The sequence below is a fragment of the Struthio camelus genome, chromosome 7 (genome assembly GCF_040807025.1).
Source record: "Struthio camelus isolate bStrCam1 chromosome 7, bStrCam1.hap1, whole genome shotgun sequence".
Classification (NCBI taxonomy): Eukaryota; Metazoa; Chordata; class Aves; order Struthioniformes; family Struthionidae; genus Struthio; species Struthio camelus.
Window position 1 is genome coordinate 38,108,304 of NC_090948.1, and position 25,347 is coordinate 38,133,650.

A 25,347-nucleotide genomic window follows, 5' to 3' on the forward strand; every position below is an offset into this window, starting at 1 on the left:
ATGGTGGAAACAGTAAGAGAATAACCCCAAAGACCAAATAACAAAGACGCCTGACTAAACCTAGTAAGTCCTGGTCCCAAAACCAAGATCAACTAGGTAGAGAGCAGACAAGATCACGTCCTTTCTTCTTCTGTAGAATAAAAGCACATAACACCACCGACAAGCATGGACATATGGGGAAGAAGTCGCCAACTTCAATTCCGCTTTCCTGTCAAAGAGCTCTTGAGCTTAATCACCCCAACGACCGAGACCAAAACAAGAACCGTAGCCATCGGCACTAACTACATGACAGCAGTTTTATGGTACTGCGCACTCACAGCTAATAAGGATAAGCTTGTTCAGAATTAACTCTTTTGCATATGAAAATGAAATGACTGATAATGAGTAAAACCTATCATTGGCAATGTGTATTGATGAATGCCAATCCAGTAAATTGCTGGTTTTAAATTTGAAATTGCACTAATTTATCAGTCTTTTAAAGACCACCACAGTGATCTCTTTTCCTATCTGATAAATGTATACATATATTTAGTTGCAATGAAATAATTACATTACTTAGATATACACAAGACCAGTGTCACTCTGTGATACAGCAGACTTTAATTATGTATAACATTTTCCAGAGTTACACCGCAAGACCCAGGGAAAGAATGATCTACAGCTGGCTAATTTTTTTTTTCTCTCTAAAGAAGCATTCTCCAGGAAAATATGCTAATAGTATTTCACCAAAATTTTTTTGTAGTCTGAAGCTGAATTTCCAGATAAAATGAAAGAAAATGATTGCTTTAATAATCTGCTGATACAGGTTTTTTTTTTTGTTTTTTTTTTTAAAGAAAGTGTTACATCAGTACACTGAATTTAAATTTGGACCTCTTTTACAGATCATGTTTTCTGCACTGCAAGTGATTATCCTAATCATATAACATTGGTTCTTCTGTGGTTATAGTTCTCTGTTTTTCTGATTTTCCCTTTCTAAAAAATAACCTCATCAAAATGAAAAGCAAGACAAGAAAGGAAAAAAATGCGTATCAAGTTACGACGAGAAAACTAGCTTTGTACCAAAATACTATGGCACACACTGCTCGTCCAGTTAGATTAGATAGTGAGACATGGATAGATCTCAGAATATAAATATTCATAAAAAGGCAAAATATCAACAGGAGCATCAAGGATCCTGAGCAACTACAGAGAGGCATGCCAGGCTGCAGGGGCATGGATAATTCCTTGTGACGCTAGAATCCATCAGCCTGTGGATTTCCCCCTGCTCATCCCTACTCTTCCCAGTCCTTGCACAGCCTACCAAGTGCATGAACGCTGCAGCTCTGAATTAAGACAATGTCTGCAATCCTATTTCATGATTCAGGGCCTCAGCTAGTCACTTCAAGGGATCTCTTTCCACCAGTTGCACAAATGACCAGACAAATCCTAGACAGGGTTTTTGTTTTCTTGCTTGTTTCTGAGGTGGTGGAAGGGTTAGACTGTCTGCAGTATCAAAGACAGGTCACAGCATCCAAAAGAGCAACACTCTTCAGATCATATAGGTCATCTACTTTTTTTTTTTTTTTTTTTTTTTTTTTAAAACTCTACCTACTGTGCTTTACTGCCATGTTCAAGGACAAACCAATCATGAGATCTGAAACAAGGAAAACATCTTCCCCCAGTTCATATTAATTAAAAAACTTGAGGGGTTTTTTTTTGCATTCCCTGGCAGAGTGTGGACCTTCAGCCTGTCTCATCTAATCAATTCCTTGCCATTGCACAGACTTCATATGCGGTGAGATCGACCATTCCTCCTGAACTCAGTTCACATAAAAAACAGCATGACCTCCTTTAATTTAACTGAAGTCACTGGAAGCAAGTTAGAGACACGTGCAAAAAAACATCCTGTGATACACAGGAGTAAATCCTGTAAGTCTGTATCTATAAAGAAAGAAGATAGTATCTTTTCTAAGTGTATTTTGTGTGAAGCACACAGGCTTCAGTTTAACAATCCCACTTTAAAATGATCTAACTGCCGACTGCCATCAAAAGGGGTCATTCCCAAATCTCTACACGTACGTCCTCACCTCGGTATTAGTAATCACAAAGCTATGCGACAAGCAAGGTCAGTGAACTACAGCAGCTGAAAACGTCTTTTCTGGTTGCCAATCCAGGTTTGAGCCGGATCAGTGCCCTAGCCTCGTCTCCTGCCAGGCCAGACAGATAACATGCTAATAGCGGTATAAGGAAGGCAGTAAAAAAGGGCAGACGGGATTGGGTGGCACCGCTACTGTCAATGACAGTTGCACTTAAGAGCTGTTCAAAATGACTGCAAGTTGGAGCCTCCATTCCTACAATCAGAACTGTTACCTGGAGATCTTTGCTGAAGTTATTCTCCACTAGCTTTCTCATACCCAAAGCCAAGCCTATGTCATCAAGAGCAGGGAGTCTACTAAATACACGAGGCAATTTCAAAAGGCTGCTAAAGAAATAATCACAGACTACAGTTGTGCCCTCCAAGTGGTTTAGCAAACTTCTACAGTTAGCCACCCATTAATGAACACAGTTTCTCCTTACTTAGGGGCAGCCCTCTTTGCTTCATAGCTGTTCACAGTTTGCGGTGTCTTCTCATCACTGCAGCCTCCGCTCCACTCCACAAACTCAGCCTGAGTTGCCTCTTTCCAGCATCCCAGACTTTGAGAAGATGTCCTGAGAACCTTCCCCTGGCAGGATCATCTACACCTCAGATAACCCACTTCAGGACAGCAAGCTTCAAATCCCTCTTCCACTGGTTATCCCCAAACGTTATAACAGTTTCATGTTACTCTAACTACAAATGTACTAAATAGGGCACATACATGTACCACTTTGCGAGACAGAAAATGCGTAAAGCATTAAGGGAAATAAAAGATAAGTCTTCCTATCAGGGAATCCTTTTATTATGTATTAGGGAGACTATCTGAACAGAAAATAGTTTTTCATTACTTTAGGTAGAAAAGAGAAACCATGAAATGTGACTTTAAAAAAAAAAAAACTGTGAAACTTGATTATTTCTAGGGAATAAGCATTATGCTATATACTGCTTAAGCTAGAGAGTTAAATGTTAATTAGTGAAAAAACTTAGAACAGCCAGACTCCTGAGTATTATTATATGTTTCTTGTTAATTTTATGTTTAATATTTCCTATGTGACAGCTCCTATGAAATTTGAAGTAATAAGCATATGCTTAAAGGAAAGTATATAAAAGAATGTTTTTGAATGAGTAGGATTATTTTGGTATTCAAAAAGAATGACCTTTAAAAAGTCATTTAAAGGGTATTTAAAGTCTTTTAAAGGTATTTAAAAAGAATGACCTTTCTGAACTAGAATATAAATCTTATTAAGGCAAACGGGGCTGAAAAAAACATGGTAAGGACTTACGCGCCATACGTTAGTTCAGCAATGAAAGTTGCTATGGATATCAGTATTGAAAGGAAGAACGCATTCAATTCATTCTGTAAATTCAGAATTGTACTACAATATAGAGATTTGGGAATCAGACACCCTGAACACTGAATATATTCTGCCCAGGCGCAGTACAAGTTTTAGCTAAGGTTTTACACACAGCACTGCCATGACTAAAGAGCGGGTTTCCTCACACACTCACTCACACCTTCTGAGACTATTTACAGACTAACAGTCTGCTCACTCCGGGTCTGCTGCTATGTCCCACAGCTTAACGGTTGGCATCAACCTGACCTACACCCTGACGCCGTTACTCTTGGTGCACCTTCTCTTTTCATTGGAGCCAATCAAAGCTTCTCCAGAACATCCCAAAAGCGTTCGGACTTCATCCGATAACAAAGATAATCTACAAAACAAGGTCTTGCTGGGAAAATCTGGTTTGTTTGTAATTATACCTATTGTAACATACCAGTCACACCTTGTATGAAGGTTGTGTGTAAACACAATGATTTTCAAACCAAAAAAGCAGCGCAAAATTATTTTTTCGCTCTTTGTCTGATTTATTACAATTTCAGAGCCTTAGAAGGCTGACTTCATTTATTTTCTTAAATAGGACTGTAATACTTTCCCTACCATTTTTAAACTTTGTCCATAATTTTCTACTCATAAGCAAAAATGCTATATATATATATACACACACATATACACTCATATATATGGCAGAAAAGAAAAAGAAATAGACATTTTAGAGATACTGCAATCTCTTCATTTGATAGCTAGCAACTGAAAAAAAGAAAAATGAAACCTGTTCTAAGTCAGCGCAAAGAGAATTACCAGTGCACAACAATCTAATGGAGAATAACCTGCAGGGATATTAAGAACTCTTTAACTAACCCTTTTCTGGGTCTTGATTCTGTTTATCAATCAAAATCAGGGTGGTATCAGGCTATTTTCACAGATTTTTTTCCCCCAATTTTATGTCAGGACTGACAGCACTATCTGTTTCTGTTTCTTAATACAGAGTATTTGATTTCTTTTCTAATTAAAAACTGTTACACTGGATGGGATATGGCAAGGTACTGTTTTCATTTGGAGGATAAGAAAGATGGTTAATTGAATTAAAGCATGTAAAAGTACTGTGGAAGCTATCTAGAACAACAACAAAATCAACGGACAAACAGCAGGTATCTTGCACTAGGTGAGCTCTGCTTAGTGAAAAGTCACAGTAAGCCAACTGCCTTTCTAAATGCAAAATCAGATTCTCATCCTACAATCTTCCCAAACAGCAGCTTATGCTGAAGACGACACCGACTTCTCTGTAGAAATGCAGGTTTTTTTGTTTTTTTAATTAACTGACAATTGTTTTTACAAATACTGTCTTGAAAAGTAGGCAAAGTTTACGTGGAATACATCCAGCAGGATAGGTCTTCAGGTAATGCAAATCTCAAGACTTCACTGAAGTGAATGGACACATGCTAATTCATCCCGGGAAAGGGACTTTGTAAAAGAAACTACACAGGTGAGAGAAGTTAATTTCTGAATGGTCGATATATGGGTTATACTACTGGACTTACGTCGCAAAGTAAGTGCTCACTTTAGATATAAACATATTTACCTATATTTTATAAATGTTCTTATCATAAGAGTACACATCACTTCAGGATAAAAGTCTCTGTCTTTAACCGAAACCAACACAAAAATCTAAACACAGCTACTATTCCTGAAAATTAGAACATCACTAACGCATTGTCTCTAAAAAATAAAACAAAAACACGTACAAAAACCTAAGAAACATACATGCAGAAACATATATGTATTTTCACCTTGTTTACTTGCCCCCCCCCCCCCAAGAAAGAGGGGGTAGGGGAAAGAGCAAGAGAATCTCACTGAAGACGCATCTAAACATTTGGACACTTCTCACCCTATCATATCTGAATGTCTTAGTCTGTGAAAAGTGGGTCTCTCTGATCTCCTGCAGTTCTTTGAAAATAATAATAGAAGGGGAATGGTAGATATAAGAAACTGGAAAGGAAATAAATAACCACAGGGCAAGGGGCAAAGGTTTGCCACGGATTAAAAACTGAAAGTGATGGTGAAGAAATCTGTAGTGAAAGGCAGGTCCTCTGAGCAGTGACGAGTTAAGCATGTGATGTCTCATCAGATCAGTATGGGTGAATAGCGTTGTTCATAGGCACTTTCACACTCTCATACACTGAAGAGTAATCGCAGCATGATAAGGAGATAGCATCCTTCCTTCCCTTGATGCCCTCAGCACAGATCTACGGACACCAACAGGTGCCTCTGCTAAAAGACAGAGTAAGATGCATGGAGTTTTAGATTAATATTTGTAGCTAATATGCACACTTCTAAAGCGACATAAAGCTAGAACTGGTACTGCTTCCTGTCATATTGAATAGTTTTATCTCTTTAAGACTGCAGTAGGCTCCAGATAGATTTAGACACATGGGAAAAACCAAGCCACACAATTCTGGATGGATTTTAGTTCAGTTTAAGAAACAAATAGTAACAAATATAGCTGCCTCTCAAACATGAAGATGGGAAAGGAATCAGGCCGTTAGCTGGAGTCAACAACAAGTCAGCATAGGGTTAGCTGTTTTTTGTTTTCTAAGCGTTGTTCTAGCACTAGGCACTCTCTCAAAGGTCTCCAGAAACTTGCTGCAGCTGCCGAAAGACAGAGTGGAAATCAGAACGGCAGAATGGAATTTCACATGAGTTACCTGACATAAAAGTAATAATCAGCGGTAGTACCTCTTCTGAAATAGTTTACCTGTAGTTCTATCTTTTAAGGAAAAAAGGTAAGACAGTATAGATTGAAACAGTCCAGAAAGAGTTGTTAATGACTGGAAGAAATAAGAGGACTTGAACAGGAAGGAGCGCTCTGCAAAGCAGAGGAACATCTACTCTGAGGTACCTGGGGTGGGACTTCTCATTTTGTACTGAGCAGTGCTTATTACAAGGGAGTCCTATTAATACAAACGGGCCATTACCATCTTCAAAGCAAGGGTCTCTTTTGTCACTTACGCAAAGAACGCTTGTTCCTACATTTTGCCATAAATCTGCAGTCAGAACGTAGGTTAAATTGCATTATTTTGCAGGGAAAAAAAGTGTCCGTGATACGTGCATCAACCTTGTCTAGACTTTGTTTACTGATCTCCATGTAACTATTCGGTACTTCTAATGACCTCAGTAGGGCCACAATTTCGTTCTAAACCCGTTTACCTCAGGTTGGCATTTATTAATTGCTGCATTCAAGGAGCACAAAACTAAGTTGTAAGGTTGATTACTTGTGCATTTTGGCCCCAATTCCACACAACACCCTATTCACCAGAGCGAGCATCAAGTGACTGCTTGAATCTAAGCACATTTGTTTTGCTACACAGGAATGATTTTAAACAGATATATTTAAGCATTTCTTGAATCAGAACTTGTTATAAAATGACCTCAAAAAAGTAAACAGGGTCAGAAAACACAGCTGAGACATTTCTTCCACTTTCATACAAGTGATGTTTCACTGAAAAGACTTTTGAGGCGAATCAAATGATCCAGTTCAACGAAAAACTTTAAGAAAACAAAATTCTCCAAATCATTGTCTTCACTGAAGGAAAATACTGAAATTCTGGCCCCCCAAACTAAAACAATGTATCTTACTGCATTTTTATTTGTATTTTATCAGCCAATGTTAATGTCTACTTAAAAATACAATCCTGTGGTATTAGTTTGATAGTTCGTGTTGTAGAAAAGGCTCAGTTTCTCTTTAGTGGCAGCAATTCTAGGCTATGATTTTGCATTTTACCTTTACTTTGTGCCCTGTCATGAATGTTGTTTGCATTATCATTCTTAATGTCTTATTCAGCCACTTTTGTTTGCAGTTTCTAACATAGATTCGAGTGTTTGTTTTTATTTTATATCCAAAGGAGAAAAACGAAGCATGCTATTGCTTTTCATCTGCATGCCACACTGCACTTGATGTAATTCATAAAAGATGAAACACAGGAATTTAAAAGCAAAATCCTTTCCCCAAAAATCTGATCTTCATTTCAATTTTGATTTCAGAGAATTCCTTCTGAGACACTGCACAGAGCCCATCTTTTGCAAAGGCAAAAACAGTAAAACCTCACAGTTTCATAAATAGTTTCATAGTAGAGACTGTATTTTACCAAACACGACAAGAATGAATTTGTCTGCTCAGAAGCATTAAGCAGTGTGTGATGCTCTCCTGAGTATCAAACATAATGGGCCCTTGAGCCAAAAACATAACTAATTCAAAAGAGTGGGCAACTTCTGACACTCTCAATTACTGGAAAAAAAAAAAAAAAAAAGGCCACACCAGCCAGAACTTGTGAACAGTAACTACTGTCTTTCTGCTCTTCTCTTACCAGAAGGATAAAATTTGTAAGGGCACATTAGCAGGTGTGCGTCAACAGGAACAAGAACGCGACAGGCCTCCCTGCTTGACTCTACTAGAAACTGGAACAAGACCGCTGTATTTTGTTGCCTTGAGCAGTAAAAATAAATCCTTTAGAAAGTAGCCACATCTCTGACAAATGAATGACCATTTCCCAACTACAGCTAAGCTGGCTTCATACCGATATGATAAATAAAAACGAAATTGAGTGTCATCACTGCCATACTGGCCCAAAAGACATGGATATTAAACTGGCATTAAACCAAGCAATCATGCTTAAAGGCATAGGGATAGATGGAACTGGTTTCAGAGCGGTGAGAAGGGGTTTCCCAGGTTTCCCACGAATACAGGGGAAAGCTTGCAAGAAAAGGTGGACTGAAACTGCAGGTATAGAGCGAGAATCACAGTACCAACATTCTTCAAACTTCTCCCTCTGTTTAACTCCCTAGCTAAAAAAAAGCTGATCATTTTCTCTGGAATGGTAGTTCCCATGACACATCAAAAATGAGCAACAACAGCTGTGGGTAGAGCGTCCTAAAAGAGAGCCTTCAAAGCCACCACAAACAAGATGCACTCTGCCTCCTTTTTGCATCTTGCCTGCTTCCAGACAACCTGCAGGATTACTGACTGACTATATCTAGGTTTGGGCTAGAACACGTTCCAGCAGGTATTTGAAAACAGGATATTTTGGAAGGATGCGGTGACCAACAGTGGTGAGTTACAGCTCAAGGAATGTTTTTTCAGTATGTCATCAAAATAGCCAAACTGGCCCCTAAACAGGGAACGGCGAGTACAGATTCTCTGTTGATGATGCTGATCATGAGAACAATGGGAAAGCATTACGAACATTATTTACCAAGCAAAGTTCATCTCCGATTAAACTCAATGCGACTTTCAAGGCCACAGATAAGACACAGGTTGTTATATTTTTGTCAGGGCCCTGAGGGTACTAACAGGCATAAATTGTCCTCAGCCTCCCAAAAAACAAACAAACAAACACCACCACCTCACCTGGGGTCCCCACCCCACTACCTTTGCCAGTTGGCCTCGGAGCCTCATTTAACTTCAGTCCTTGCCTGAGATAAGTTGCAGCTGGACCTGTCTCCCAGCCTGACTCTGCTGATGGGCCCTGTTACCAGCACCCAGCTCCGCCCACCATGTTCAACTCCTTTGGGACTGCACCCTAACCCGGGTCATTCAGGGCACTGTCTGCACTGGGGTGACCTTCCGCTGCCATGAGCATGAGGTTTTTTTTTGTTTGTTTGTTTGTTTGGGGCCATAATACAAAGGCTGTAAAAGAAATGCTTGATGTGACAAAGACCTCTTTGTCACATTTTTCTTTCTTTCTTTTACAAGCAAAACGTTGACGGTTGTTAGAAATGGCACCTCAGAAACAATGTTACTCTTATCAATGCACACTGTATAGTGCATATCCAAACATCCTGTCTGTTCAGTTGAGCAACTTTATTCCCATTAAATGTTCCAAATTACCTATAAAGTTCAATTTGCAAACTTGTATTTTTAGAGTTTCCAAATTTGACACGTATCTTTCTATGATGAAATGTTTCTATTCAGATACTTCGAGAGATCTGTGAACACAGTACAGATCTGCTGCTAATGAAGTATTTATTCCTGCTGTTTACCTACAAGTCACAAATACCAGTTTCAAAGAAACAATGATGATCTTTTACTAGACTGAATAATATTTTTCTGAAGCATGGTAAATGTACACATGACGTAAAGGCAATGAAAAGTATATACAAAAGAACATATTTTCCTTCCAGTATTTTATACAGATTTTCAAATAGTAAAACACTACTGTTACTCCTCAAAATTCTGAAGCTGTGGGTTCATCCTCAACTATATTAGTTCAGTGAAAATACAGCATTTTTATCACCTGTTCAAATAGACTGTCCTCCTCATGATATGATGGTGTACCTGCAATATCCTCAATCTCCAAAAAAAAATCCAAGCCCTGTATTTGAATATATAGTCTTGTAGCAGTTAGGAATATGCTGACCTAGAATTTGTTTACTTAGGTGCTGCTCCCAGAACTAAGACAAAGGAACAACAATAGTCCTCAACATTTTAAGCATCATACTGAAAGGTTAGATACGATTCATTCCTCCTGCTTACGTAGCTGGTTACCTTCGTACAAATCTCATCCAAAACAGATCACTCGTTAAAAAAAGGAAACAAGCAAATGAACAAAAAAAAAAACCCACACCACACCACACGATCTTGAGGTTAAGAATTACAGAGCTATGGGGAAAATTTCCATAATGTTTAACTTCCAAGAAACATCAAATGTCAAAGTTTTATCTAAATAAAACCTAAGACACACCCAAAAAAAAATTAGAATAAAACTTAGCCTCCAAAAGGCTGACGAGCAACAGATTTAGTGAAGGCTCAGTAAAACTATACGCCTAAAGCGGACTTAACCCCAGTCATCATAACCACTAGAGAAGTGGGAAGTTACATCCCTGAGCCCAACAGTTACTGGCAAACGACCCAGACAAGTTATTTTCATTTTATAACCAGAGAGAGTCGCTCAGCGATGGGGGAAGGCAGAAAGCTGGCGTCAGAGAACTAGTTATTACCCATTTTGTACCGGAGGGTTCCGTGTGCACCGTGGTGAGGTAACATCAGGAGGTGCCACCGCACTTTCAGAAGCTCAGAATCCACAACAGGGCCAGATTTTCTAACCATGCTGACAGTAACCTATTTTTCAAAACACTTGCAGTACAGAACAATCTAAACATTTTCTTTAGAAATCCAGCCGTTTACTTTGGCAGTTAACTAAAAACAGTGTCTTTTTAGAAATCTGGTTCCCATTGAGTGTAATACCTTCTTACAAAACCTGCAATTAAATGAAGCAGCCAGAAGGGATGCTCCTGCACAAGATTCTCAATGTTCTTTGGCCCAAAGACAATGAAATTGCAAGTCGTATTGGGAAACATCAAGAATGAATTTATGTTCTGGGCTTTTTTAATAGAATCAAATACTTCGTTTCTGAGATACATGTTAGCAAATGACAAAAACATAAGATGACAAAATGGTCTCTGGCAAAATGTATTTGGGGAAAAGGTCACTATTTTTTAGTACAGTGTCTATTACAATAATGCCTTAGAGTATCTGAAATAATTTAACCAACGAGAACTATAATTCATGGAAGACGGCCGACGTTTCCGTCTAGTGACGGAAACCACTAGAAAAATAAAATGTGGTACACAAAATCCTAAAATTTTTAATTACTGCGAAGTATCAATGAACACGCATCACCGTCAACTACCAAAAAGATTTTCTGAATGGTGCCAGAAAAATAATAAATTGTGTTTACAATCAGTGTTAACAGTTCACCTCAAAATGACTCAGAAAACATTGCTCTGTGACAAAAATAAGCTTTGTGTATCTACTTCCTGTCTTTGCTACATCACTCTACTGTACTGAGTATTGATATCCTACCTGTTCTTTGCTGTTCTGTTTGATAATGAAATGAGGTAAAACTGAGTAAATAATAAGTGGGACATAAGGGGTTCGAGGCATAATCCAGAAAAATTAATGTAAATCCAGTAAAGTCATTCCATTAATTTCAGTGTGTTTGAAATTAGGTCCTAAACGATGAAGTCTGTGGTATAAATGACATCACAGAAACTTTCATCACTGGAATACAGTATTACTGACATTGTCTTAAATGAAAAGAGACAAAGGATGTTAGTATATGTAAATAGTATAATCAAAATATAGCAAGTAATCCTTTGCAATCAATAAGCCTGCAAGTTTGCAGAAAGTGAAACACAGTTGGGTAGCTTGCTTCTTTGTGGCCAACATAATAAAATCCCAAGTGCCTTTCTCTAGCATTTTAGCTTAATTTTATTACCACATGTGGTCCTTATGTTGTTTTACTAATGGGCCTTTTGCCTTTCTGTACATTGCTTTCTCATTTATAAGACAGCCAATTTCTTCTAGAATACCTTAACTCACCATATTGCGACTAATGACTCTCAGACAATACGCAGCCTCACGACGCTTCCTTCTGGACTATCATTTCTACTTCCAGGACAGTGAGAAATTGCTCCTTAGGCAGCAAATGCTGTCCTAGTAACTAAATGTTCTTTCTGGGCTGGTGTCTACTATGGAGCTTCAAGGCCAAACTACACCCACATCTCTACACAGCAAGACGAAAATGAGATAGAAGTGTAATTCCTAGTGTACAGCTTGCAGCTGCTGCTATCATATTGACACAACTTGTAGGAGGGTACCCAAAAAACCTGGACAACTTCGGGCTTCTCTTATGACACCCCTAATTACGCTGAAAGTATACCTCATTCTCAAACTTACGGACATTTTACACATTACATTCCAACAGATAAGGTTGCTATCTGTTAACATTATTCACAAAAACATGACCAAAGCTTACCCGAAGTGTTCCATCTTAATGCGCCTATATGTAGCCAAGAGTATTTTTCAAATTAGGGAGCAAAATAACTGTAATTGGAATATCCTTAAACAAGCCAAAACTGTCTACACATACCAATATATTAAGTACGCTCATCACATATCAAGTATCTAGTAACGCTGAAACTACCACTGTAAACCCAATTTAGCAACCCAGTCGCTAGACTCACAAACCTTTTCCTGTGTCTGAGTTACAGCTGAGCCTTAAAGAGTTCCTATCCCAAGTGTTAAAGCGTGACCTCACCATCCGACTGAGCTGAAAAAGGAAGCTGAGGAAGACTTCCTAAGAAATGAATCGGAGGTGGAAACTGCATGAATTCTGGATGCAATGAAATGAAAAATATCATAACCTTCCCTTGCTGTAAGCAGCAGAGTATCCCTCTGTACACCTGGCTTCCCTGAAGGTGGCAACATACCTGAAAAGAAGTTTGTACTTCTTGTGACACATAACCATTTTTGTTCACATTACTCTAAGGAAAACAGTGGCAATTAAGAGAGTTAGAAGTAAAAACAGAACACTTTTCACTTACAGAAAACAACGGTGGTCTGCTTGAACACTTTCTTCCACAAAAAAATTGTAGGTCCTGATGAGAAAAGTAAAGGATATATATACACTCATTTCTAGCAGCTCCTCATTGATACGGGTTTGAAAAGGCTCAGGTTCCCTGAACCTGCCTTAAGCCACTCAGCAATATGCCTATTAACAAATCCACTTCAGAAGGAGCTGTTTTTCAGGCAGCACAAGTTAACTTCCTCTAAGCAGAAGACAGCAAAAGCACAGCAATTACCCAAGTATCTTTGCGGAAAGTCACTCCCTAAAATTCAAAAAGCAGAGGGCCAAGTAAGGTCAGCAAACAGAGCTGTGAACACTGGTGGAGAACTGTCCTTTTCAGGTTGACCGTGATACCTGCCTTACTAAAGAAGGCGTCAACAGTCAACAGGGTGGTCCCTTGGTTATCTGAGAGCTCAGCACAGTGAAGCTGAACGGGCATAAAATACTGTTTATTAAGGAAAATAAAATGAGCTATGCAACATGCTTTTGACAAATAACGAAGTAGAATCACAATTATACAAGTGCTACTGATCAATGCTTGTGCAAGTCTGACATTTTGTAGTTAAGTTCATCTACCTTCAGTACTTTACTTCCCCTTGTTAAAAGGTACAGGCTAGTGCTTGTTAGGCACATCGCCTGGCAAGAAGCACACTCGTCACAGGACGGGGGAAAAACACTGTCTGGCATGTTTAAACTTGTAGATGGCATCGAAATGGTACTGAAGTTACTTGGAGGCTCAAGATAATACATAGCACTGTGAAGATGTGTTGCCAGTCAATTTTCCCACTGTAGGACTAGGTTACCACCTTCTGGATAATATGGGTCCGCTTGTTTTTGTCACAAGTTTTTGCTACCAAGAGGTGACAAAATTGATTCACTGTAGAGGAAAGATGAAAGCTCTTGGTCAACCTGAAGATGGAAAAAGGCACTTCCTGCCAGTATTGGTACTCGGTCATTCAAGCTTAGAGGTTAAGCAACGTTCAGAAATACTAAATGAAGGACAAACCTACTTAAAACATCTCTTACTCCCTACTACAATTTCATTCCTCTTGCTTGCTGAAGATACTATGACATCTTTATGGGGTGCTTCTTACCTCATTTCAAAAGGAAAAATAAAGCTGATTTCATCAATGAATTCTGACAACCTGATTGCTTCTAGCTGCCTCAGAAATCACTAAAAATAGAAAGACAAAAGAGGTCCTCTCATAGCCATTCAAGTCATGGTGAGTCGGGGTGAGTTCCCTCCCAATAAACTCTGTTCTATTTGAGGAAGTAATGAGAGAACCTATCGAGCCCACCGATTCCAGTTAGCTGACATAAAGAGGGCCTGAACATCCCTTTCTAATATACTTTATTGATAACCATGGTAAAGTTGAATGAGCAAGATCACATAATCCTACTCCCACAGTTTTGTACTCAACACTACTTTGCTCAGTATCAACTTTTAACATTTATGTCTTCTTTTTTATTCTCTAGGTCTTTATCCGTGAAATCTCTTAACATTCCCGCTTTTCAAATGAGCTAAGAGTCTAAGATTTTTCTTAAGGCTTTTCAGACCCATTACTGTGTCTATTATATTATCTGTTTTTGCATGCTATTTATATTCATCTCGGACAAGACATCAGCACCCTGTATCTAGGGTTTGGGGAGGGTTTAGGTGTTTTGGTTTTTTTTCTTTCAACCTTGTATATTCTACCTCAAATGACAAATTTACTGATTTTTACTGCTCGTTTCTGTGCTAAAAGTTTGAAATCGTTAATGTCTCCCATTTCCCCTCCTGTTAATATTCTGGAGCCAGATCACATTTATCTTTTATTCTAATTTTATATTCTACTCTATACATATTCTAGCCAATTCTTGCACAATCTAAACACTTTCTTAACCTCAGCATAACCCTCCTCCTGGGAAGTGATATGCCCAAAACCTTTAACCAAGATCCCTGCGGGTAACACAGCATGAAAGAACAACTTTGATATTTGTCCTGGGGGGAAGGGGGGGATATGGGGAAATTAAGAATCTCCAGGTGCTGTGTAAAATGTCCTACATGTAGACTGTGCCGTAAGGGGCAACCCATGGAAAAGAAAGGAAATAAAACCAAGCCCACCCATACACACACCTTCTAGAGAGATCTTCAGCCTAACCCAATATCACAGAATCACAGAATAACTGACTTTGGAAGAGACCTCAGGAGGTCCTCTAGTCCACTCTCCTGCTCAAAGCAGGGTTAGAACTGAATTGAGTTTTAGGTCGTGCAGGGCTTTGTCCAAGTGGGTCTTGAAAAATCGCCAAGGATGGATATTCCAAGAATCTCTCTGGGCAACCTTCAAAAAAACTGACACATACATTCGGATGAAACCTGTACGTCTTATTATGTTATCTAAATTAATTTATCTATGCCAGCTGCAAGGAGCGCAAATATTTTAGGAGACTTTTTTGTAAATCTGATTGAAATGTAAAACCAAATGGGAAAGTGAGTCTGACAACTTCTTAATGGGGAATTTGAAGATAACTGGAAAAACAACAGACCAAGCACACAGACAACAGCATGAGCAGATGATGAGAAAAACAACAGCCTCCGAATCAGATGGGATTGTCACAAGGAGGAATGAAACTATTCACCGTCTAACAGAAATGCTAGTATCTTTCCATTTTCTTATGTAAAGATGGAGAGACAGAGAATGTGATGCTGCAGGTACCAGTTCTCTCTAGAAAATAATAAGATGGGCTACCATACAAAATAAAGCACAAAATGGTAGGTAACTGACCTAAGAATTCCAGTCATTCTGTTCAGCTTGTTCCTTTCCTCAAATTTTCCCTCTGAGGTGCAGAAAGCATTTATTCAAAGCAAGAAATCTGATGGGCCATTTGCACACTTAGCATATGGACAATGATGACATCTTCCAGTATATACATTGCCTTAGAACAGAAACCCTGCCTCAAGCAACCAGCTACCAACAATATTAAAAAAAAGAATATCTTCGGTGTTTACCTGAAACTCCTTAACCAACTAGTGAATGCTTGAATTGACAACATTTATTGATATTAGCACCGATGCTTAGTAGCAATGGCAGCAAGAAGGTCTTTAGGTAAAGTTAGTTCTGTACAAGAATCTAGAGAAGCAGTGAGAACGATTAATTTTAATATGAGCTGACTGTACTGCACATACAGTCATGGTGAATTCCAATTGCAACTCACTGCCGACAGACAAGAAAGCGCTTGTCATTATTTCCTGCTACTTTCAATTCTATATAGAGAGCACGGAAAGGGTGAAAAAGTTCCAGAAGATTTGTTGTTCTTAATTGTGGTTTAGAGTTAAGAAAGCCCAACTACAGGAACGTTTCCTCCTAACCTGTAACGCAGAAAGAATAACTTATCTCTAAGGTCCAGAATAGCTGACATTAGTAAATATTAAAGAATGTCAAAGTTGACAAGAGGAGGAAAGCATCAACTTATGAACAATAGTTAGAAATGTGTAATAGTGAATAAAACTAACATTGTTCCTCATACTATCAAGATATGAGCTCTGAAAGTTTTCTTAGATACAGGTAACTATCTGCCTTACTTGTCTTACAGAATAGCATGTAAGCAAGAGAAAGAGAGAATTCCAGTAAATACAAGATGGCTATGTTTTTGTTTAGAAGCAATCTGGAGCACTGCTGAAAATCTCATTAATATCTGATGGAAAACACATCAATATAGTTTTAAAAGAGCATGCTGTAGAGCAAACAGACCCTTTGAAAACGGAGTAACAAAAATCTTTAAATGTTTATCTGCATATCCGACAATGTATCAGATTAAATCATACATTGATTGCATCCATTTGTACAGTCGCTACGCTTCAGCTCCCTTGTGCTCCACGGTCGCGCAGAGAAAATATCTACACTAGCGCTTTGGAGAGACTCAGAGATTCAAAATAAGGTATCTGCAATGCCTTTACATTAAAAACATTTCTCAAATACTAGCACTAAGTATTTTTAACTGCACTGAGACATTAAAGGAAGAGGAAGAATGCTTTTTTGGAATCTGAAGTTGCTACTGCACAGAGTATGAATGCACCCTGTAAAAACATTTAATTACCCAAAAAAGCCGACCCTTACGCAAACGGACTTGGTGTCTACCGTAAGGACAAACTCATAAATGTTTGAAAGGGACCTCTGGACAGCATCTGGACCAGCATCCTGCTTGAAACAAGACCATCACTAACACGAGATCAGGTCAGCCATGGCTTTTTCTAGCCAAGTATTGAAAACCTCCAAGGACAGAAATTTCATGATAGTCTGGGTAACGCGTGCTAGCACTGCACTACCCTTAGCAAAGAAATTCTTCCCCATGTCCTATCTGAACTTCCTGTGCTGCAACTTGCAGCTATTGCCCCTCAGTGTGCCACCCGTCACTTCCATGAGGAGCCTGACTCTTGCTACCTTTTTAGCTCCCCCTCAAGAAGCCGTAGGCAGCTATTAGATTGTCCCTTGGCCTCCACTTCCCCAGATGAAACTAGCCAAGCTCCCTCCACTTCTCTTCACAGGTCATCTGCTCTAGGCCCCTTCCCAACTTGACAATGCTCTGCTCAACCCTCTCCAGTTTCTCAATGTCCTTCTTGAACCTCAAGCTGCCTCTACAGACTTTTTAAAAAATAAGATTGACTGAATCTACTTTTTCCCCATAAATCCTTTCCCCAGCATTTCTGGATTATTTCTGGATTTAGCATGGCCTAGTCCTGGAAGGTGTACACTGAAGTCCTCAAACTCTGTCAGTACTCTCCTGTTTCCAGAAAAGACGTCTTCAATTTTTCCCTTCTTTTTGTTGTTCTTGTTATAATCAATACATCATCTTTTTTCAATGTTTGGAATACTACTATTGAATATTACTTATGTTACCAGAGATGTACCTCATAGTATTTTCCGAAGCCTACCCTCACGCCACCCCAAAAAAACAAATACAAGAAAGCAAAACAAAGGGCCCCAGCAAATCTAGGAACACTAAAAATAGGTCTATCGTTGGTAGCTACCTTCTAGAAAGGTCACTAAACACTTCTGACTTTAAACCCATGAAGAGACTTTCAGGAAATTATTTTACTATTAAGTTGTTCCCTCAACATGGAAAAGGAGGAAAGTCTCCTGTGTTATAAACGCTCATCCTGGGCCATACAATATGGACGACCGCTTAGGTCTCTTGCAAACAATCAGCCATCCTTAAACTCTTCCAGTTTTCCCCTCTCTCTCTGTGTCTGTCATGTAAATTAAGGGAGCGGTCATGAAAAGCTGTGGTGACAGCTTATCTGATCTGTGGTGACTAAATGGTCAAAGGAGTGTTACTAGTCTACTCAGTCCTCTCCCACTCAGTAAACTTTCACTGGTAATTTAAGGTAACAGATTTTTTCTTTGCAAATTGATGTAGGGTAAGAGCATGCTCCTGGTCAGCTGCTCTGAGAGACAGCATCTGTTTTGTCAGTTGTTTTCCTCCCTCTGTAAAGTCTTTTCCTACCAAGGATCAAGACAAACTAGGCAAGAAACTAAAAGATATTGCAGATTTGCATCACTTGTTTTAGATGGGAAGTGCATTCTACAGAAGAAGAAAGTTATCCAGAAAACACTAACAGCCTGATACAAGAAATGCTAATTTGCAGCATCAATTCAGGAAAGAAATTAAGAAATTCCTGCAGATAAAAACAAACTTCTGAAATATCTATGGCTTCTCCCAAGGGTTCTCTCGTTGTTGCTCAGAAGGGGACCTCAACTGTTAACTGTCTAAGCTAGCTGTCAAGCTGCGAGTATTCCACGCGAGAAGCCTAACTGCTGCTCTATATTGTTTTCAAAGGGCAACAGAAGGTTTCTATAATGAATTTTTGGTAACAAGGCTCAAGGCAGACACCACCTAATCTGCTGAATGAAGCTGTCTACCTTTTAATTTTTAGTTCTTGGCAGCAACCATAAAGGAGCCTGAGTGACAAACAGTTGTATATTCCTGCACGAACTACACGCCAAACGTTCTAAAACTGATGAATATATTACTACATTTTGTCCACTATATAAGTTTCATCACAGACGATCGAGTGACTTACTCCAAAGCTACTGTAACTGCAGTTGCTTAATAGCGCTGGGTAAACCGAGGAGAGGCTCTAAAGTTCTCATTGACTGAGAGCCAAAACAAAGCGCACAGAAGACAGAACTGGCCTCAGAGACACCTTGTTCAGTGCCGGCTGTGGTGAGATTCTGCCGAAAACAGAATCTGGGCCTAGAAAGGAAAGAGAAGTCTTAATTACAGAAATATTTATTTGGCACACCATTCCATGCCACTTCTCAAACTACTACCGTGAACGGCATTGCTAAGAGACTATCGTTTCTTCACCTTGGATACCGTTGATCTGAGTTTCAGCAAGACTCAATTTTACTATTTTAACAGATTTAAAATCCATACATAAACCCACACGCATATATAAACCCTGCTGATTTATGCATACGCTCCCCTCATCACGACCTCCCACATCATTTCCAAATCTAGTAGCTTGCAGTTACTGAGGAGGAAACTAGTAAGAGCTGAGGGTATGTTTGCCAGGAAAGGAATGTGGATGAGACACCGCGAAAATCTTAAGTAGAGCAGACTTTGGAACGGTCAGCTGTACACAGTTAGAAGTATTAAAAAAGGAAAGAAAAAGCGAGCAAGAGAAAGAGCACGAGAGCGCGCGAGCAAATTCTCAGGAAGCCCAGAAGACAACTCCAGAAAGTTCAGGGCTTCACTGCATACCTGCAAGCAACAATGCCAGCAAGGAAACGGGTAACAGCCTTAATTTCAAAGGAACTAATTTTGAAACAGTTGATGATTATGATATGGTATAATATGGTATTAACGAACTTTTATTATAAAACATAAGAAAAATATGCAAAAAATAAAAATTGTAAAAGTTTGTTTTTAATTCAAGTTAAAAAGACAAGAACAAATGATAGCTGTAAAGCATTTGAGAATGATGTGAGATTGAAAGACAAAACGTTTTTGCAATTTCTCAGGTCTAAGAGAAACCTGAATGAGACAGGATTCATGTTGGAGACCTCAACAAAAAACTCCTCACAGACTACTGAAATACAGAATTAAGTCTTAAGCACTTAACGTTTGCCAAAGTTACTCAATCTACAGTCTAGTTTAGGAGGCAGGTCATGCTGCTGACATGCAAATTTTGCTGAGAAACCAAAAGTCTAGAAGAGCTAGAAATCATGAAAACCTGAGGCACCCAAAGTTTTTGGTCTGAGAAAAGAATCAGTAGGTAAGTGTGCCCAGGCAGCTCCAGGAAGTATCAGAGAAAGTCAATGCTGCAAAAGTTAAGAACTAAAATGTTTCTATTATAAATAATTTATAAAATATTCAGACAAAAACTTAGAACTGCTGTAAGACAGATGTCACGTCCAATGCACTATCCTATTCCAAAGGACAAAGAAAGGACAAAATCATCCATTGAACACTGAATCACAAAGGAAATGATCGTCCAATTGGTGTCTGAACCAGAGAGAGCTAATCATGCACAAACATGCAATGCCCATAGCGTGCTTACCTCAACTCCCATGAGAATGCACCATAACAACAGTATCAGTTGTTATGTCTCATTCTAGTTTGTCTATAATTTTTTTTTTTTTTTTTTTTTTTTTTTACCATTTCCAATGAGAGAACTCAGTCCTCTTTAACAGCGTTGGGCTTCACAGAGAAGGGTAAAAAAAACCTCTGAATACTAAACCAACTGGGATAACAAAGCACCATATCCTCTTTAAATCTCTTCCTGAAGTCTGAAGGTGATGAATGAGCAGTAGGAACCATTTTTATCTTAAAAAATATTTGTCTTTTAAAATTAATAAATGCTTTTGATTTTGCATGTACCACAGAATGAGAGAGATTCATCCACCTCATTTTAGCCACCCAAAAATAAGCTGTCTGGAAGGAAGCTGGTCATATCTGTTTTCTTTACATCACATGGAGAGATAAGGACCTTCAAAAGCTGATTCACGCTATCAAACCTGAAGATCTATCTTTGGAAAGTCAATGAGTTTTCTGGAGGTGCCTCTCTCCCCTCATTGATTGCAAATGGAACCTAAGCTGTCTAACTTACAGATAGCTAAAGTTAGGCAAGATGAGTCATTTCTGATGGTTTTACTCTAGCCACTGAACCCAGTGAAACTCCATGAATTCCAAATTCTACTTCCACATGGATGCAGTACAAAGTATTTTAAAACCTGGGCTATTCTTTTCCCCACTTCCCAAACTGACTCTCAATGTTGTGTATGATGACAGATGATACAGACAACACTGGAGACTACAATTAAACTGGAGACTACACTTTGGCTTAGATAGTATGCCGAAAGAGAATGAAATAGCCCGTGTCAGACCAGGCAGGAGAAAACAGACTGCAAAGCCTCCGCGTTTCCTTCCTGGCTGGTGAGAACAAGTGCCACTTTCTTTTAACTGAAGAAAGAAGACAATCCCTATTGCAAATGACTCAGAGAGAGAACAAAGGGTACTGTCAGCCACTTAGCATAAGCTGTTACTACAAGCCTGGAAATTTTGTTTGAAAAAAACAGGAAGAGGACCTAGGAAAATACAAAGCCTGTCTGTGCACATAAACATGCAAGACAGGGAGGTAAACTGAAAAAGTAAATAAAAACTCAAAGATGTTTACCTATGGAAGATCATACCAAATAACACTAGTACCTTTTCTTGCCAGGATAAATTTTCTTTTTCCAGACAAAAGCAATGTAGTGCAATTTAATCCAACACACACCAGCAAAATCATTTAATGCAGCGCCATGCAGGAAAACTCTGTTTCAGGTGGAATAGATGAGGATTACTACAGAGGCTGATAACATTCAAAGGGCTATAGAGTGAGAGGAGATTCTAGGTGGCGACCAAAATATCAATCCCTAGGACCAATAAATACATAATAAATAAATAACTTCATTAGTGACATGAGGAAGCAACACGATGTAAAAATACACTGCCAACATGGAATTTTGAAGAAAGTCTTTAACTCGCAGGAATAGTACTAGATAGCTTTCAAGGAGATGCAGGGAGCATAACAATTTCTTTGGTCATCCCCATGCTAAACCAATACTAAGCAGAAAGGGCCTCAACACACCTCATGAAGAAGTCACGTAGCTGTCTGTATGGGAGATTTTCTCTCGCTCTGAAATGTCTAGGGATGAATCACTTAACAGAAACCACTTCTCATCTATTCTCCCCTTTATCCTTCAAATACAATGTACATTGTTGGTATCGCACCAGGAGAGCGGTAATCTCTAGAGCTGTTAGATACCAATCAATTCAATTACCACTTCATAGTTTATGGGCTCAAATATTCTGTTAATACACGTTTCAGTGACTTTCAATGAGACTTCCACAATTTAGGCATGCAGGTACTTCTAAAAATATCTGACTGAACGCCCTGCCTGTACTCCACAATTACTTGGAATTCACAGGTGTGGACAAAGGTTTATAAGCGTTTTTCAGGTAGGCGAAATTTTCAAATCAATGCTCAGCTTTACATTTGACAGTACTACTCCATCTCAGAGGTTAAAACCTCATCTTAACTCATGTTCAGTCATACTTCAGATGGAATAAGAGCGATATTTTGTGCCACACCAACAACTATTTCAGAACAATGTCTACAGCTGACCTATAATTTCAGAACGGTTAGATTTTGTTTTCGTTCCAAATCCAAACACGTTACTATTTCTAAGCTTAAAGTAAAGCACTTCCCCTAAGTGAATTACAAGGGTTTTTGTAAATTCTAGTTGTAAAAGGCCCTGGACAATGGGCTGACGCAAACCCCTTAGCACTGCTGGAATAAAAGGCATTATCAGCAGATACATGTTATATTATAAATTGTTCACTTAAATCTAACCGCAGCACATCCTGGCAGGCAATAAAATAACAGAACTTTGAATATGTAAACTACTTTATAGTACAAGACTGTTCTTCCACTTCTGCAGTGGAAATGCCTTATATTCAGTGTTTCTAAAGATTTTGCTTTCATGCAACAGTGTATAAAGCTCTATAAAAACGCAATGATCTGCGTAATTCTATCTAATCGATAGTCCTAAGCATTACGAATGTCAGATAGGTACCAATACTAACATTTTCCATTTTAATCACACAGCCTGAACCTCTACCGCCTTTACACATGCAAAAAAAAAATCAAGAAAAGACAGGAAATGCTGGCTTTAAAAACTGCCTGCGTAAAGTGTATTAATCACATGGCTAAACACTCTTTTCCGCAATGGTCGTTACAAGTTTCAGACAGATGCTGGGACATTCCAGGGCAAAACTCTTGGTGATCATTTCCTAATCATATAGAGCAGCGAGTAAGCTGCAGTGTTTTTGCCTCCCTTTCCTGCCCGCACACCTGCATGTCCCTCCCATTGAGTACAGAGAACAGGAGGGGACAGAGCGTTTCCCAGTCTCATCGTGGCGTGGAATTAGGAGGCAGTCCCTGTGCTTGCTCAGAGCTGGAAGTCAGGAAGCACTCCTGCATCCCACACCTAGCTGTAGCGTAATGAACTTACACAGTATCACACAGAAACTCTTATCTACAGACAGCAGCAGTCCAAATGAACTATCCTATCAGATCATCCTTTCTCCTCCTCTGATCTTCTGCCTTGTTACTTTCCAGATTGGTCCTATGGACAACAGCCTCCTTAACATGCAACCCTGACACATGCCTAAAGCAGGTTTATCCATTACACTGAATTAAGCAGCTGTTCTGCAACACAACTGCCTAGGATCACATAGTTACAGAGTCATAATGCACGCATACAGAGCGAAGCCAACGCTGCAAAAACAGCTTTAGTTCTGGCATTACGTAACTTCTAGGAGCTTGAATCCACCATCTAAATGAGTTACTCATGCAAGACGGCTGAGGAGCTGATGGCAGTAAAATTACTGTTGGCTAGCTCCTGCCTAAAAGGCCCAGCTATCATAGTATGTATTGGGTTAAACCTGAGAGCTCCAGCGTACCTGCATTTTCCATTTCAGTTGAAATAGTTAAAAAAAAAAAAAAACACACCAACAACAACCACCACCACCTCATGATTTGATGTCTATTCACTGCACATCATATAAACAAGGATAACATTGAAAGTACATGTTTCTCTTTTTCCACTCTTATTGAATAATTTAAGAATACCGATGTGTGAACTACTGCAAAGAAAACTGAACAGATGACACCATGCTTGATGTGCCTTGACACAACCAAATATCCCAGCTAAAAGCAGTTTTATGTCTTGTCTTTTGTAGGTACGGAAATTTAGGAGTATTACATATTACTGTCACAGTAGTGCAGCAGAGCAGAAATCAGTGTTAATTCCTGATGCGTTTAAACACCAACAATTTCAAGAAAAAAGGACTGAGCTTTCACATGGGAATCAAGATTGTGCTCGCCCGTTGCGGCTTCCCTTGCTATTTGTCACAGTACTTTCCTTTCAGTAGTTATGGAAAAAAGAACGTCGTGGTAAAAGTTCTCAGATTTTCTCCTCATCAAAATATCAGAAAAGGAGATAAAAGAACAGGAAATTTTATTTCAAACTCTTCTCAATATTCTGTCTCTTCTGTCACTCCATGCGTGTCAGTTCATTCGTGTTTCAAACGACGGCAGTTCAAGGCAGGACTTATTTGAACTGATTAAAGAGATCAAACAAAATTCCTGTCTTGTCTTGAGTAAAATAAGGTAAATGTCAGTCAAATTTAACATATTAGAAATTTGCTTAGGCTGAAAGAACTTGGATTTAGACCTCTGAGTTCCTGAAGCTGAATCCTATTCTAGGGGTGCACACACTCTTCAGAAAACCTGTTACGGACAACTTTGTAACTGCCCAGCTATATACTAGACTTGTAACCGCTGAAAACACCTAAGTCCCAGGAGCCCCACAGACAAAGTTTTTGATTAAGTACACGTTAGGAAAGGCCAGAGGTCTTCTGCTCAAAAATCAAAGCATGAAAACCAATCCCATTCAAATCCAGCAGCCTCATGACTCTGAAATGTTCCTTTTTGGAAGGTTAAGTAGGAAAAAACCCCTGCAGAGACATGGCTGACAGTTACTTACTTCTTGAGAGAAATTACTTCTCAAACGGATAAGAGGCTCATTCCAAAAAAGGAGGCATACTGACACAGATGGTATACTCTCCTAATCTTCTTCCAGCCCCCATATTATATTCAGCGTTAAAATGTTCACAGAACAATGCAGTTACAACCCCATTTCCAGTACAGGAATACTGAAATAAAGGCTACCCTTTTTTTCTTACTATCACGAGCAGAGAAGTGGACACTATTAACCATCTTAGTAAGCTCCAAATTTGAGCTCCATTACTCAGTAGACCTTAAAGTGGCAAGCAAAGACAAATCATGAATCTGCTTCTCCTTCTCTTTTAGTTTTATTTAAATTTTGAACTTTCTTGTCTCCAAGAACAATTCCTCCTATCTATAAAACATACTTTGGTTTCACTTGTACGGCAC

The 25,347-nt window shown here is 39.0% G+C and overlaps 1 protein-coding gene across 13 annotated transcripts in view; it reads right to left on the minus strand.

Moving 5' to 3' along the window:
• The window catches only part of CTNNA3 (catenin alpha 3), a 571,770-nt gene that overhangs the window by 125,852 nt on the left and 420,571 nt on the right, over positions 1-25,347 (minus strand). The gene's annotated exons all lie outside the window — the stretch shown is intronic.